This window comes from Ambystoma mexicanum, chromosome 6p (genome assembly GCF_040938575.1).
Source record: "Ambystoma mexicanum isolate Mex_15411 chromosome 6p, UKY_AmexF1_1, whole genome shotgun sequence".
Taxonomy (NCBI): domain Eukaryota; kingdom Metazoa; phylum Chordata; class Amphibia; order Caudata; family Ambystomatidae; genus Ambystoma; species Ambystoma mexicanum.
The window spans coordinates 1384179008-1384192514 of NC_090935.1; positions in this window are offsets into that span (position 1 = coordinate 1384179008).

The window sequence follows — 13507 nt, forward strand, 5'->3', positions numbered from 1 at the left end:
GTACATGGTTCTCATGTGCGAGTCATGCAATGCTTCACTAATGCATGCCTGTTGTGATGCATGCTGGACATGTGAAGCAGACGGGGACTGTCCTCATCACCACACATGCACCCTACTCACATGATACTCACACAGATGCACCTCCGGTCCATGTTCCAGCTCACTGACCTGTCTGCATGTATCCAGTGGTGTCTTTCCACTCAGCACTCGGACTATGTCATTGCATGACTGACGTGCATGTGTGTTCAGCTTGCATGCAGGCACTCCAAGCGGGCATGCTTCCTTGCCCCTCCACCCCCCTGCACCTCAATTTAACCATTGCACTGGTGGGTGACATGTTGGACTACTGCAATGGCCTGTTACACACTCCTGTGTACATGCACACTTCCCCCAGCGAACCTGCCAGACACATACTGTGGGGTACATCCTTTGTCCTTGATGCAGGGTGTCTCACTCAGACTGTGAAGATTGCAGATGCTCCCTTGGTACATGAGTGCCCATTCATGCTCCATGTGCATTCCATGTATGCCCCTATGTGTCCTTGCCAGGATGTTCATTGTAGTATGTGTCCAGGATTACATACGTATCATGGCATTTGGTCATCCATTCCATGCTCACTCTGGCTCAGTCCTGCAGCATGCACATGTTTAGGGTGTCATTGTCTGAGTGGGGCACAGGCCTCCCCCTTTTTCAGGCCTCCTGTCTCTGTTCAACTGGTCTAGTGCCTTCTGCATGAATGGCTGTACTACTGAATGTTCGTCATGTGTCCTGCTTACTGTCCCATTCTCATCTGCTGTGGTGTCTGTTGACTGAGATGATGCAATTGACGCTAGCCAACACTGTCTGCCAATACACAGTTCTCTGGTCAACCTTTCATTGCCATGCAATGCCTCCCTGCATTTTCACTAAGGGTGTTTGGGGGGTTACCTGTAGCCATGCAACCCAGTGCATGCACATTGCACATGATGGCTGAACTTGCCCTTACACTGCCGTCATGTGTAGTGATTGACATCAAAACGTACTTGTTGATGTGTATTGTTGGTAACGTACACATTTTCTGCACTGCACCCACCCACTTCTGAGCCATGTTACACCGTTCTATATGCCTACTCACTGCTGCAATGTCAAAGTGACCTGGCATGATTGTTTAGATTTTCATCCCTTCACTGTTATGAAACGCACTAGCACAGGTGCATCTTGTGACACATGTACTCTGTATTGGAACACCCTAGCGGGTGTTTATCAAAGTAGATTGGTCAATCTGTGGCCTATACTAACTGGTATAGGCTGCAGATTGATAATAGCCTGCCAATCGGGTTGTAATTACTGTAGAGGTGCCTGCACGTGTGTATGTGTACACTTTCCTATTCATCAAAGCAAGCAGTGTTGAAGCTGCTTGCTTTGCTGTATAGGATGCTGTTCATATACACCATAAGGGTGTATATGAACACGGCTGTATTTGAACACTTTCACATATACATGTGCAAGCAGCTTCAACGTTGTGTAGTGCAACATTGCAACAACTTACTTAGGTGTGTGTGGTGTTTATTCACACATGTGCTCTCAGCAGCATTTTTGTTGAATGACTGTCTTTATTTTACGTAAATGCTGATGTGATTTCAGCATTGCACCCATTATGTTCAACAGGCACAATCCTGAAGGTGCACTGTCGTGCAGTACGTGTACGCCCAAGCACACTTAGCAAATCTGGTGGAGCCTGGGGGTGGTGATTTCACACACTGAATAATGTTTATTGGCACATTCAATGCACCAAGTGCTAAATCAGGCCCTGGAGGGTATTCTGGAAGCTTCATGGACCGCCAGCTCGGACCGTACAGGATGTTATGGTCCCTCATACCTCGTTGTAGGCCCTCGCTTTGCTCGGGACATTCACTATGTCTTCATGGCCCATGACGCCCGGTACGGGCCGAGCTGCAGATGGATGAAGCTGTATTGGTGATGATGATTTAGTGATGGATGTGTACATACATATTACGTGTGTCATGGTGTGTTTTGATTCACTTGCATCTGTGGCCATTTGGCAGTTCAGACATGATTATGGTATGTGCCATCTCTTTGTTGCCATCTGTCATTTCTGCCTGTGATATGTGCTTGCCAGAGGTGGTGTGTGATGGAGGTGATATACTACATTCAGTACATGTGTAGGCTTCACAATTTACATGCATCCATTCATTCGGGATGCCACTGCATATCAATGCCACTGGATGCATGCCGGAATTTGAGTTGTGTGTGACATGTCTGCTTCATGTGTTGGCTGTCAATGTGATGTCTATGTGAGTGTGAGTTATGTGCTGTTGACATGTGTACTCATGTTCGTTTTGTTCACGTTACAGGTGATTTCACAATGGAGCCAGAGGATGGTGATGTCATTCCATACACGGGGTTGGTCTTACATCAGCAACCAGGCACAAGCGGGGGTGTTCCAGACCATCGTGTCGAGGGCTGTTAATCAGTCAAGCTCTTATGATCACACTGAGCACAATATTGAGTTGGATGCGCATCATGACCATTCATCGCCGGTGAGTGATCCTGATGATCTTCTGTCCGTGACACCTGCACTGAGGGGCCAGACAGTGATGGAACGTCTGCCTGTGCTGGTTCTGTATACATGGTCACACTCCACAACAGTTGCTGATGTGCCTGGGGCATCATGTCAACGGAGGGATGTAGTCCTGCAGCCACGGGCAGTGCCAATCCAGCAAGGACCACAGCTCCTTGTGTCCGGCAGGTGTCATGTCTGGCAAAGCGGTGGCCGTGTGCCACCGGGGAATACTGAGTGGGAGCAATCCATGTATGCCAGTTCACAGCAACAGGGAGCAGCTATTGATAAGATCGCTCAAGGCATGGAACGTGTGGCCCAATCCGTGCTTCCCCCTGATAGGCACGTGGAGCTCCAGCAGCAGGCAGCGCAATCCATGTGCCGCTCACTCAGGCTGGACATGGCGGCTGCAAACAGGGTACGCCAGGCTGAAATGGCGTCTCTGCTAGAGGCACTTGCTGCTCAGGCAGAGGCACACAGGGAGCCCCTGAGGGATGATCAACAATCCCTCAGATCTACTCTCGGTGTGCTCAACATGTCCCATAGGCAGCGGTCAGAAGAGTGGTTGGAGCAGCTTGAGAAAACCATCTCGGCTGAGCTACGTGCATGTCGGGAAGTGCTCCAGATGTCATATGAGGCCATGCAGGCAGAACTCTGTGTTACACGTGCTACCTAACAAGAGGAAGCACGCGTATCATATGAGGTGCTGCATGCTGACCTACATGCCATTGCCACACAGGACCGGTGTTACCAGGTCCGCATGCTTGCTGCCGTCGAGGGGCAAGCTGCGGATAGGCATGGTCAGGCAACTGTGCCACATCCACCTTCTGATTTCCATCCAAAGGGAGAGCAGAACGATGGCTTATTTCCCACACAGGTCGGGCCGTACAGGCTTTGAGCCCATGGAGGTTTTTGATCTCAACATCATTGCATGTGGGTGTTGAGGTGCACCCTGTACCTTCCCCCTCCTGGGCGCCCCCTCAGGTCGTATGTGGCCATTTTTATTTTTTTTCAATAATATTGTTTGTCTATTGTGCATTCATGTGACAGTATGGTGCTGTGTGGCTTTTGAAAGCATCCACTTTTTTTTCCGACGGGGCCCATAAAAGCTTGTCTCGTGTATGTGTCTGTAGCGTGGGGTACAGACACATATGCCACTCCTGCTTCCCCTTTCCATGGGCTTGCAAGGATGGTTTGGTGTGACAAGATAATTATACAGGGGCATTGGACTTGCTTCATATCTGTGGCCAGTCTGCTGTACTACCTGTGTATACACCACTAGTGGGGATTATGGATGTTTTCTCCACGGCATGTCTGCAATCAATTTTGGTGAGTACATTTTTGAACTGTGCTTTTATTAAAGTTGATTGTGATGTTTTTTTCATTTCTTGCCTGTATACGTGCTTGATGCACTTCATGCTGTAGACGGTAGCCTGCACCCTTTAGTTGTCAAAGCCACACTGATGGTGGGAGGGGGCCTGTGGTGACAATGTCAAGTTGGTATGTGTTAGGTTCAGCCCCTGCGAATTGTGGCAAAGGTGGAAGCATTAGGAATGTGACCGAAGAACCACAACTCACAGTCCTGTCCTCACCTAGACTACTTCTACACGCCTTTCCGTTTGGACGGCATGTTGTATCTGTCTTCCCTCTTGGACTTCGCTGCTGCGTGACAGTGCAGTTTTCCTACTGGACTACAGCTCTTTTACTCGCTTTTCACACTTTGGTGCCTTTGGTCCCTGTATTTCTTCCTGCTACAGTTCTTGTTGCAGATCTGTCCACCTGTCTCTGGGGCAGTTATTTCAGCGTACTCGAATGCTGCCTCAGTTAGCCTCTGTACACTTCTGTACCCCAGCATCTCTCTCTCTCTCTCTCGCTCTCTCTCTCTCTCTCGTTCCACCTATCTTTCATCTGTTACAACCATACCTTTATACTGACCTCAGCCTTTTACCAAAGCTATTCAACTGTTCTGGCTCTTAACTTGCTGTCATCTGTTTCCGGCAATCCCACATTCACTCTGCCTTTCCAGACTTGTGCTGTCTATGCCTTTCTCCGTTCACACTATGAAGGATTGATTGGATTTCAGCTCAACCATCCGGTTGTGCCAGCCTCCTTGGTTATTTTCTACTCAAGTTTCAGCTCTACCCATCAGTTGTCGCATCCTCATTTATTATTGTCTACTAAAGTTCCTATCCATCCTGTTGAATCATTCTACAACTGTGCAACCTGGATGTTATTCTATCATTCAGCTTGGACATGTACTTGGCCATATTCTACAACTTCAAGCCATCTACTGGAGACTCTTCCAGGGTTTTTTAGCACCTTGAGGCTTTTTCCCTGGTTTGGGGGTTTGCCTCCTTGGAGTTCTCTGCAATTTGGTATTTTTACCCGTCAAGGTGGCCTCTCAGGGAGCTAGACCCTATTTACTTGAAAGAAAGAACACAAAAACCAAGGGGAAAGGGTATCCTGAAGCCAGGTACACTAGAAGGAAGAAGCCGACGGACCCCAGAGGCAGTTCTTCTGAAGGTCTTTTGTTGTCAGACAGTACGCTTGGGCTACAGTGATTAGTCACTGACTGACATTGTCAATGTGGGGTACTATGTACATGATGTGTTCTGCGGTCAATGGGTGTTCCTGTGTTGGGTTTACTTTTCAGGTGTCAGGGGATTGGTGTGGTTTGACACACTGGGGTGTCCACATGGGCAATGTTCACATGTGATGTGTACAGGACAATGAGGGTCACTTCTTTTCACATATGTGTATTGAGTGCATGTCCCTTCTGACACATACACTTACACAATGCACCACCACACATACAACCACCCATCCATGCCCATACGTGCACACAGATTGGCTTTTCTGCCATGCTGTGTCCCTGCAGCGCATGATCATTTGCAATTTTAGGATTGTGTAGATGCGTCACTGGGTAATTTTAGTTGCTTGTCCTTTTTTATATGATGCTCAAGGTGTATCCCCAACACAATGGCCGCTCACTCTGCTGTGTGCTGAGCGGTGTGCTGCAGGGGACACACACAGTACACGGTTTTGGGATTTGCGGATTTGGATTGCTCAATGTGCATGCCAACAGGCATTCTGTCTTTCTTTGATGGTACTGCTGGTGGCATGCATTTGTCTATGACTTTGTATGTGTGGGAGGTTGTTGGTCAGTCATTTCATCTGATTCCATGTCGGGCGTGATTGTCTGAGGCCTGTTTCCATTTATGACATGGCACTTCGTAACTAATTTGTCATGTGTTGTGCATTTGGTTTGCTCTTTTGCTGTTGCATGCCATGCCATGTCAGGGTGTGACCAATGAGGCTTGGGAGGGTTTGGGTGACATAACAGTGATTTTCATGGCCTGTTTTGCAGGGGGGGTGGTGGGGTATTCACCTTGCATGTGTTCCTTTTGGTCACACCGGATTGGTTATGTTTAAGTAGCTAGGGATGCACACAATGTAGCACTTCCGTGGAAACATTCTTAGAGTGGTAAGGTTGGGACGTTTGACTGTCTCTTTGTCATCATCGATTGTCACCTGGTATGTGCCAGGCCTGTGTGCACTCTGTAGGGGTGGGAGTTTAGGTGAAAAGTGTGGCCACAAGCTGGGTCCGGGCTGCCTCGCCACGTGCCCTTTCCCCTCCCATGAGCAGAGCCTGTGCATGTGGTTGGGGATGTGGGGGCACTACCATGTCCACCTTTGCACACCACCATGTTGCAACATTGTGCAGGACACATGCTGCCACAATGATCCTGCACACTACTGGGGGTGCGTATAGTAGCTGGATGCCAGAGCAGTCAAGGGAGCGGAAGCGTGACTTGAACACTCCGAATGTGCACTCCACTATGCCCCTGGTTGCAATATGGGCTGCGTTGTATCTTACCTGTGGTGGTGTGGTGGGGTGGGGTTCCATATTGGCATCATCATGTGGGTGCTCAGAGGGTAGGCATTGTCCCCTGGGGAGGTGATGATGGTTGTCATTAGTTGGGTTTGTGTATTTGTCTGTGTGTGACATGCATGCTTGTACACAGACATTTTTACTCAACAATGAGCCATGTGTCGCCATGCTTCCCAGCTTCCAGGTCCCAGCTCAGGGCGGACATTCTGTATATGAAACTGTCATGGGTAGACCCAGGATAGTTTGCATAGACAGAGGTGATGATTCCATGGGCATCGTATGCAACCTGTACGTTCATGGAATGCCAGTGCTTCCGGTAGATTTTCTTAGTGGCCCTAGGTGGACGTATGGCACATGGGTGCAATCTATGCTTTGAACACTCTGGGGAAGTGTGCCACCCTGTAAAAGTCCTGGACAACAGCCTGCCTTTCTGCGGGTGTTCTGGGCATGTATATGTACCTACAGCCTGAGGGGCGCTCAGTCATGATTGCCAATTCCTGGTGCAGGCAGCGTGACTGTGTGGGCTGTGAGACACCCCCAACTATGGCAGTTATCCACTGAAATCACACAATGAAGGACATTGTGCACCTTTTCCAAGAGTCTCAGTGCTTGGGAGCACAAGGTGGGTGATGTGAGGTCATCCTCCCACTCAGTGACCAGGTCTAGTACGATCTGAGGTGGAAACCAATACCTGCCATAGACCTCGTCATCAGGCATCCCAAAAAGGCTGGTCCTGGGCAAAAAAATGCAGGGCCTGGCTATTCTCCTCCTCCTGCGGTGTCCCACTATCACAGCTGCGAGAAATGGGACATTCATCGTAGCTGTATATACGTGTTTGTTGTTTGCGCGCACTTTTATACTGTATGGGGCCGTTTCCGCCTGCGTTCATGTGGCGGATGTGTTTACGGCTGTGGGAGTCTTTTGGTGTGCGTGGCTTTTCCCTATTCGATTCCAAGAATACGTGTTGTTTGCGTGCGTGTGGGCATTCTATGTATTTCCCAGAAGTACTTCCTCAGTTACGCCCTCATTTTCACGCGTTGTTCCACATTCCGCTTGTTCCGCTCCATTTTTGGTGTGTGCGCTACACGTTGTGTGCATCGCGCACAGCGTTCGGGATGTCGCAGTGACATGTGTGCCACGCACGGTTTCGGCACAGCTCCCAGGAAAAACACGCGCACAGACTTCCATGAATCGCTAGCGTGCGATTTGCACGCGTGCGGTGGATTTTTCTCGCTTGTGCCGCCGAGGCACACAATTATTCCATGAATCTGCCCCTTAATTTTGGTTTTCTCTGTGAGGGATATGACTCTATTTGTCATATAATGCTCGGGTGGGCAGGTCTTTCTTTTAAGTTCCGACACGCAAGCCAGTGGGGTAGTCTGCTTTCACTTTTTACTTGTAGCGGGAGCAGATTGGCTCAGGTTATATTGTTCTTTTGTATACGTGTGACATCAATAGACAGCGCAGCGGTTGTACGCAGTGGGAGAGAGTCCGTCACACCAAAGTTAAGCCTGTTTGGGCCTGTCCGGGCTGAGGACGGGCCCAGCGGGTCGCAGGGTTCTGCCAGTAAGTATTACTCTAGGGACTCCCTGCTTAAATTACAAACCTTCGGCACTGTCCTGCCTCTTAATGTTTCTGCTGCTATGTCCAGACATGACCCTGCTGCATGTAAGGATGACAGCCTATTTCACTCCTTTCTTGTGAGCAGGCGGTCCCTGCCCATGCAATGTTTAACCATGATCTCTTGTCAGAAAGAGCATGGGTGTAGGATTTATGACAGAAACATGGCTGTCAGATGTGTTTGCCCCTGCTCTTGTGCAGGTCCTCCCTGCCAACGATAACATTATCTGTTTGGATCGTGCTCTGCCCCCCCTTGGTGGGGGGGTTGTGGTCATCCTTAGAACTACTCTTTAGTTCCTGACGAACCCGTTGGATCACACACTGCAGATGGAAGCATGACTAGTCCAAAATACGATATCGGCCTCTACGGTCTGGCATTTCTTATTGATATACCTGCCCCCTGGGCCATTTGCATAGTTTCTGAACCCATTCTTAGACCTGGTGGCAACTCTTCAGACCAAATATGCCAACTTGGTTGTGCTGGGTGATTTTAATTTCAAATTGAATCGACCTCTTCTGCCGGCTCTGTCACAGATCTGTGAGGCACCATTGGAATTTGGGTTCCACCAATTAATTTCCGAGCCCACTCATGCCTGGGGGGGGAATACTGGACCTGGTTTATTCAGCGGTGGACAGTATTTATGTCTCTGTGGTCAAGCAAGTAATATGTTTGGACCATAGCCATATATCTTGTAAGGTAAGGTGGCTAAAAGTACATACTTAAGCATGTCCAGTGCATTCCCAGAGGCGTGACTGGCGCTCAGTTGATTCTCCAGACCAATTGTCGTTGATGATATTGGACAAATGCAAGTGTGCTGGCAATATTGATTTTTCATCCCTCTCACAGATTTTTAAAGAGGTGGCCGACCAAGAAGACCCTCTGGAACTAGTGCAAACCCAGAGGGCCCCCTCTGAGCATGGTTTAGTGACCAACGCAAAGTCTCCTGCCTGCTTGTGAGATAGGTAGAGCGGAACGGGCAACATTCTTGTGACCTGGATGAGAAGACCTTGCTGTGATCGGTCACCAAACATTATCATCAAGATATTTTGGTGGCCAAAAAGGTGTTTTTCACTCAGAAGGTAGATAGTGCCTTGAATCAATCCAGGGAACTCTTCTCGGTGGTGAGATCAATATCATCCCCTTCCCATCTCTCTACCTTCGCAGGCATTATGTGACTCTCTTTCAGATATTTTTATCTCTAAAATAGGAAGAAATACAGGAAACCATTGCTTTGAGGAGGACCTGCTGTGTGACCTCTCCGTTTTCTACACCTACCAAGACTGTCACACAGGCATGGGCAGAATTCCTTATCTTCTCTTCCGATGAGGTTTATCAGGCTGCTCGTCAACTTAAATCAGCCACCCCCTCAGATCCAATCGCTTTGGGCACACCTCATGCCATTATGCCAGACCTTCTGCATTAGTCACTGATGCTGTGAATCACGCCTGTCAGTCAGGTCTGATTGCCATGTAATGGAAGCATGCAACAATCATCCCTCTGATGAAGATGCCTTCACTGCATTCCAGAGTACTTGCTAATTTTCGGCCTATCTCCCTCCTTCCTTTTCCTATGAAGATATTTAAATCACTGAATTCACCTCTTCTGTCTTCCTTTCTGGAATTCTTATTTTCTTGACCCCTTTCAGTCTGGCTTTCACCCGGTTGGGGCACGGAGAGTGTCCTAGTGTCTGTGGCTGATGATTTGACCATGCTGGTAGACCAGGGTGGAGTGGGGGCCCTGATTCTGTTATATCTGTCAGTGGCCTTCAACACTGTCAACCACTCCGCCCTGATCTCCAGGCTAGCTAGAGCAGACCTCTGTGGGACAGTCCTGACATGGTTAACTTCCTTTCTGTCACTGATAGGAGCCAGTCACTGCTACTCTCACCCTTTCTATCTTCGGTATGTAGACTAACCTGTGGTGTCCCCCAGGGTTCCGCCTTGTCCCTCATGCTTTTTAATATCTATGTCCAACTGCTAGATCGCCTCATTCACTCCTTTGGATTTTGTTGCTACTCATGCGCCAATGACACCCAGAGCCTGGTCCGTCTTGACCAGGCTGGGTGGTTGTCAGGCCTCTGCTAATGTCTCTCTGCAGTGGGAGATTGGATGAGTGCGAACTGGCTCAAGCTTAATGGGGACACGACGGAAGTCTTGATTGTGGGTTCTCCATCTGAATCTATGCTGTGGACCTCTTCACTGTGGCCTACCACGCTGGTTGACCTTCCCGCTTTTGTGCTGACTGTCAAAAATCTGGTGGTGCTCTTTTCTTCCTCACACTCTGTGTCTCCACAAGTGAGTGTGGTTTGTAAGATGGTTCACTACATGTTGAAAGTTTTTCGAAATGAAATTCCCTTTCTTCTGCATCATCTGAGGCCATTGGGAGTAGCCTTCCTGATCACTAGACAAATAGACTACTGTAATGTGTTGTATATGGCTCAACCTTCGGCCTCAATCCATCGGTTACAGCTACTGCAAAATCTGGCAGCATGTGTGGATACAAACTCTCCCTATGGAGCTCATATCAGTCCTGTGCTTTGAGCTCTGCACTGGCTTCAAATAAACCAGAGAATTAAATTTAAGTCACTTGTCTGGTCCAACAGGCCCTGTCTGGACAAGGGACTGAATATCTGAGGGACACATTCTATCGCTCTGCCTTAGCCCGACTGCTTCACTCTAGAGAGGCCAACCTTTTGGTCATTCTGAAAACCTGACTGTCCTAAGTGGGAGGCTGAGCTTTTTCTTTCACGGATCCTAAACTGTGGAACAGTTTACCTGGAGGGTTGAGGGGGATGGAAAATCATCTCCTCTTTAGGCGGGCCCCGAAAACTTTTTTGTTTTAGATGCTGGTTACGTCCTTGAAACCCTCGTGCCAAGAGGCCCTCGGGTGAACGTGCATGCTATAATTGCCCCTAACATTACATAACATAACATAACATAACATAACATTAAGACATAGGTAGACTTATTGTTGTTTGAAGTTCTGGCAGATTCTGACATGACTGCTGCAGTAGGTAAGTCAATTTGAGATGTCTTCTCTGCACAAGGATGGGGAGATTGCAATGATACTTACAATGGTTCAGATATCCATTGAAAGAGGAGACTGGGCAAAGCATGGTCAGTGAAAATGCTTTCCATAATGTCAAGTAAGAGATGAAGTCCCTGGCTGAATGTCATGATTGCTATTCCAGTACACCTATTCCAATGACTGCATCACCAAACTTATTTTGCCCAAAACATACTGAGGAGCTGACTGAGCACCAATTGAACTGCATTCTATGTTATGCTCCATGCTGAGTAGGGCATATATTTCCATTAAATCGGCACATAAAGCAAGTAGTGACTATTTTCAAGCACCTGCTGCAAAATAACAAAACATTGCTTTATTAACTCTACTAAGCAACTGAGTGTTTTTTTTTATTATTTATTCTACTAGCTCATTAGCCTCGCCAGCATTGTATTCCTAATTTTCTTATGTTACTATTTTCTCTGTTTAATCCACATTTGGCACATCAGTCAACCTTTTCTAGTTCATTATGTTATTGAGGTATGTATCCTATTGAATTATAGGACGGCCTTCCACTGAGGTTCAGTTAGTTATCTGGATGCTGGACAGGGCAGAGTGTCTTTGAAGGACAATATTACATCAATAGCAGGAGAACTGAGAAGAGATTGGGAAAGTTTATATTTTACATATATGTGCATGATATATCATGATGCATGATATATTAACATAAGCTATGAAGTGAACCTCATGCTACTTTAAAAATAAATGCCTAATGATGACTATAACATTGCTTGATATATATTATTAGTCCAATTCCATTTTGCACCACAAGTTATTTGCCACTTGGCTTACATCTGGCAACTTATTCTGAAGTCACTTCCATCCCATTCCATGTGGGCACCATTGAAAGAATGAAAAAATAGCAAACAGTAGCAAATGGCAATTCATTACTTTTGTGACAGACTGTTTGAATATACCCACCCAAGGGGGAGTTTAAGGACCTGCTGAGTAGTGGAGCTTGACGCCGAGTTCATAAGGACCCTGGAACTTGCCACGTATGAATGAGGGTGCGTTAAGTACTGGGGCTGGTCTGAACGTACATGAGTAAACTTGTGGAGTGCAGAGTCTCACACAGCATGAACGAGTACCCTGCTGAGTAGAGAAGTCTGTCCCCTCTCTCCCATCTCTGAGTCCCTTCTCCCTCTTTTTTCGCCCCTGAGCACCTCTCCCTTCTGCATCTGTGTTACCCCGTCTCTTTCCCCCTGCATGAACCTCTCTCCCTTCTGCACCCGAGTCCATTCCTCATCTTCCCTCCCCCTGTCCCTCTCCATTCTGCACCTGAGTCCGTTCCTCCTCTTCTCTTTCCCCCATGATCCCCCGTCCTGTCGGCACCTGAGTCACTCACTCCTGTTCTCTTCTCTCATGACCCCTCTCCCTTCTACACCAGTTCCTCAACCTTCTCTTCCCTTTACCCCCTAAAACCCCCACCCTTCAGCATCCATTCCCCTCCTTCCTCTTCTGTTTCTCTCTAAACCTCTCTCACTTGTGTGCCCGAGTCCCTTCTTCCTCCCTTTTCCCTGAAAGAGGTTATTTCTCTTCTATACACAGCACAGTACTTTTTCTTATGTTGATCCTACACCCCTCTCCACACGCCCTCCCCTGTCCTCGGCACTCACAATGCATGTCACAAGTACTGCTAGTTCAATTAATCATATTCTTTAAAAAAAATGCACAAAAAAACTCCTGTTTGCCTCCATCCTGACTGGCGTTCAATGAGTTTTCTTCATCATCATGGTGAAGTAAACTTATTAAACGCCAGACAGGGCGGAGAACTCAGAAAGCAGACACAGTCAGCAGTCTGCTTTCTGAGTCCTCCATCCTGGCTGGCGATGTGGGGTCGGACTCGACAAAAAAAATACGTACCTCATGAAAGTCTGTCCGATGGTGGATGCCCTGCAGTTCTACTCCTTCCTCGTCCAGTGCCAGATGGGATTCTGCAAGACAGCTCATCTTTTCTGGCCCAGGCACTGACAGAGCCCCACTAACATGCTGGAACTGAAACTAAACACAGCACAGGCTATGTTTGGTTTAATTTCAAAAAGGGGGTCCGACAACGACCCCCCTTTGGGAAACAAAACCAAACAGAGCCTGGATTATGTTTGGTTTTGTTTCTTCTGTAAAGTTCCAGCATGTGGCTGGGTCTCCACAGTGACATCACTGTGTCATAGCCGTGAGCTTCCCACCCTCTGAGCATTGACCCTCCTCCATGGAGGAGGGCCAATGCCCAGAGGCTGGTAGTTCCCTGCCCCCTGTCCTATCTCTTGCACAGACTGAGGTGGGGTCTGCAAGTCTGACCCCACCCTGGTTTGTTTGAGGCACAGGACAGGGGGACTGGATGAATAAAAAGATGCCTTGTGGGGGGTTTCTT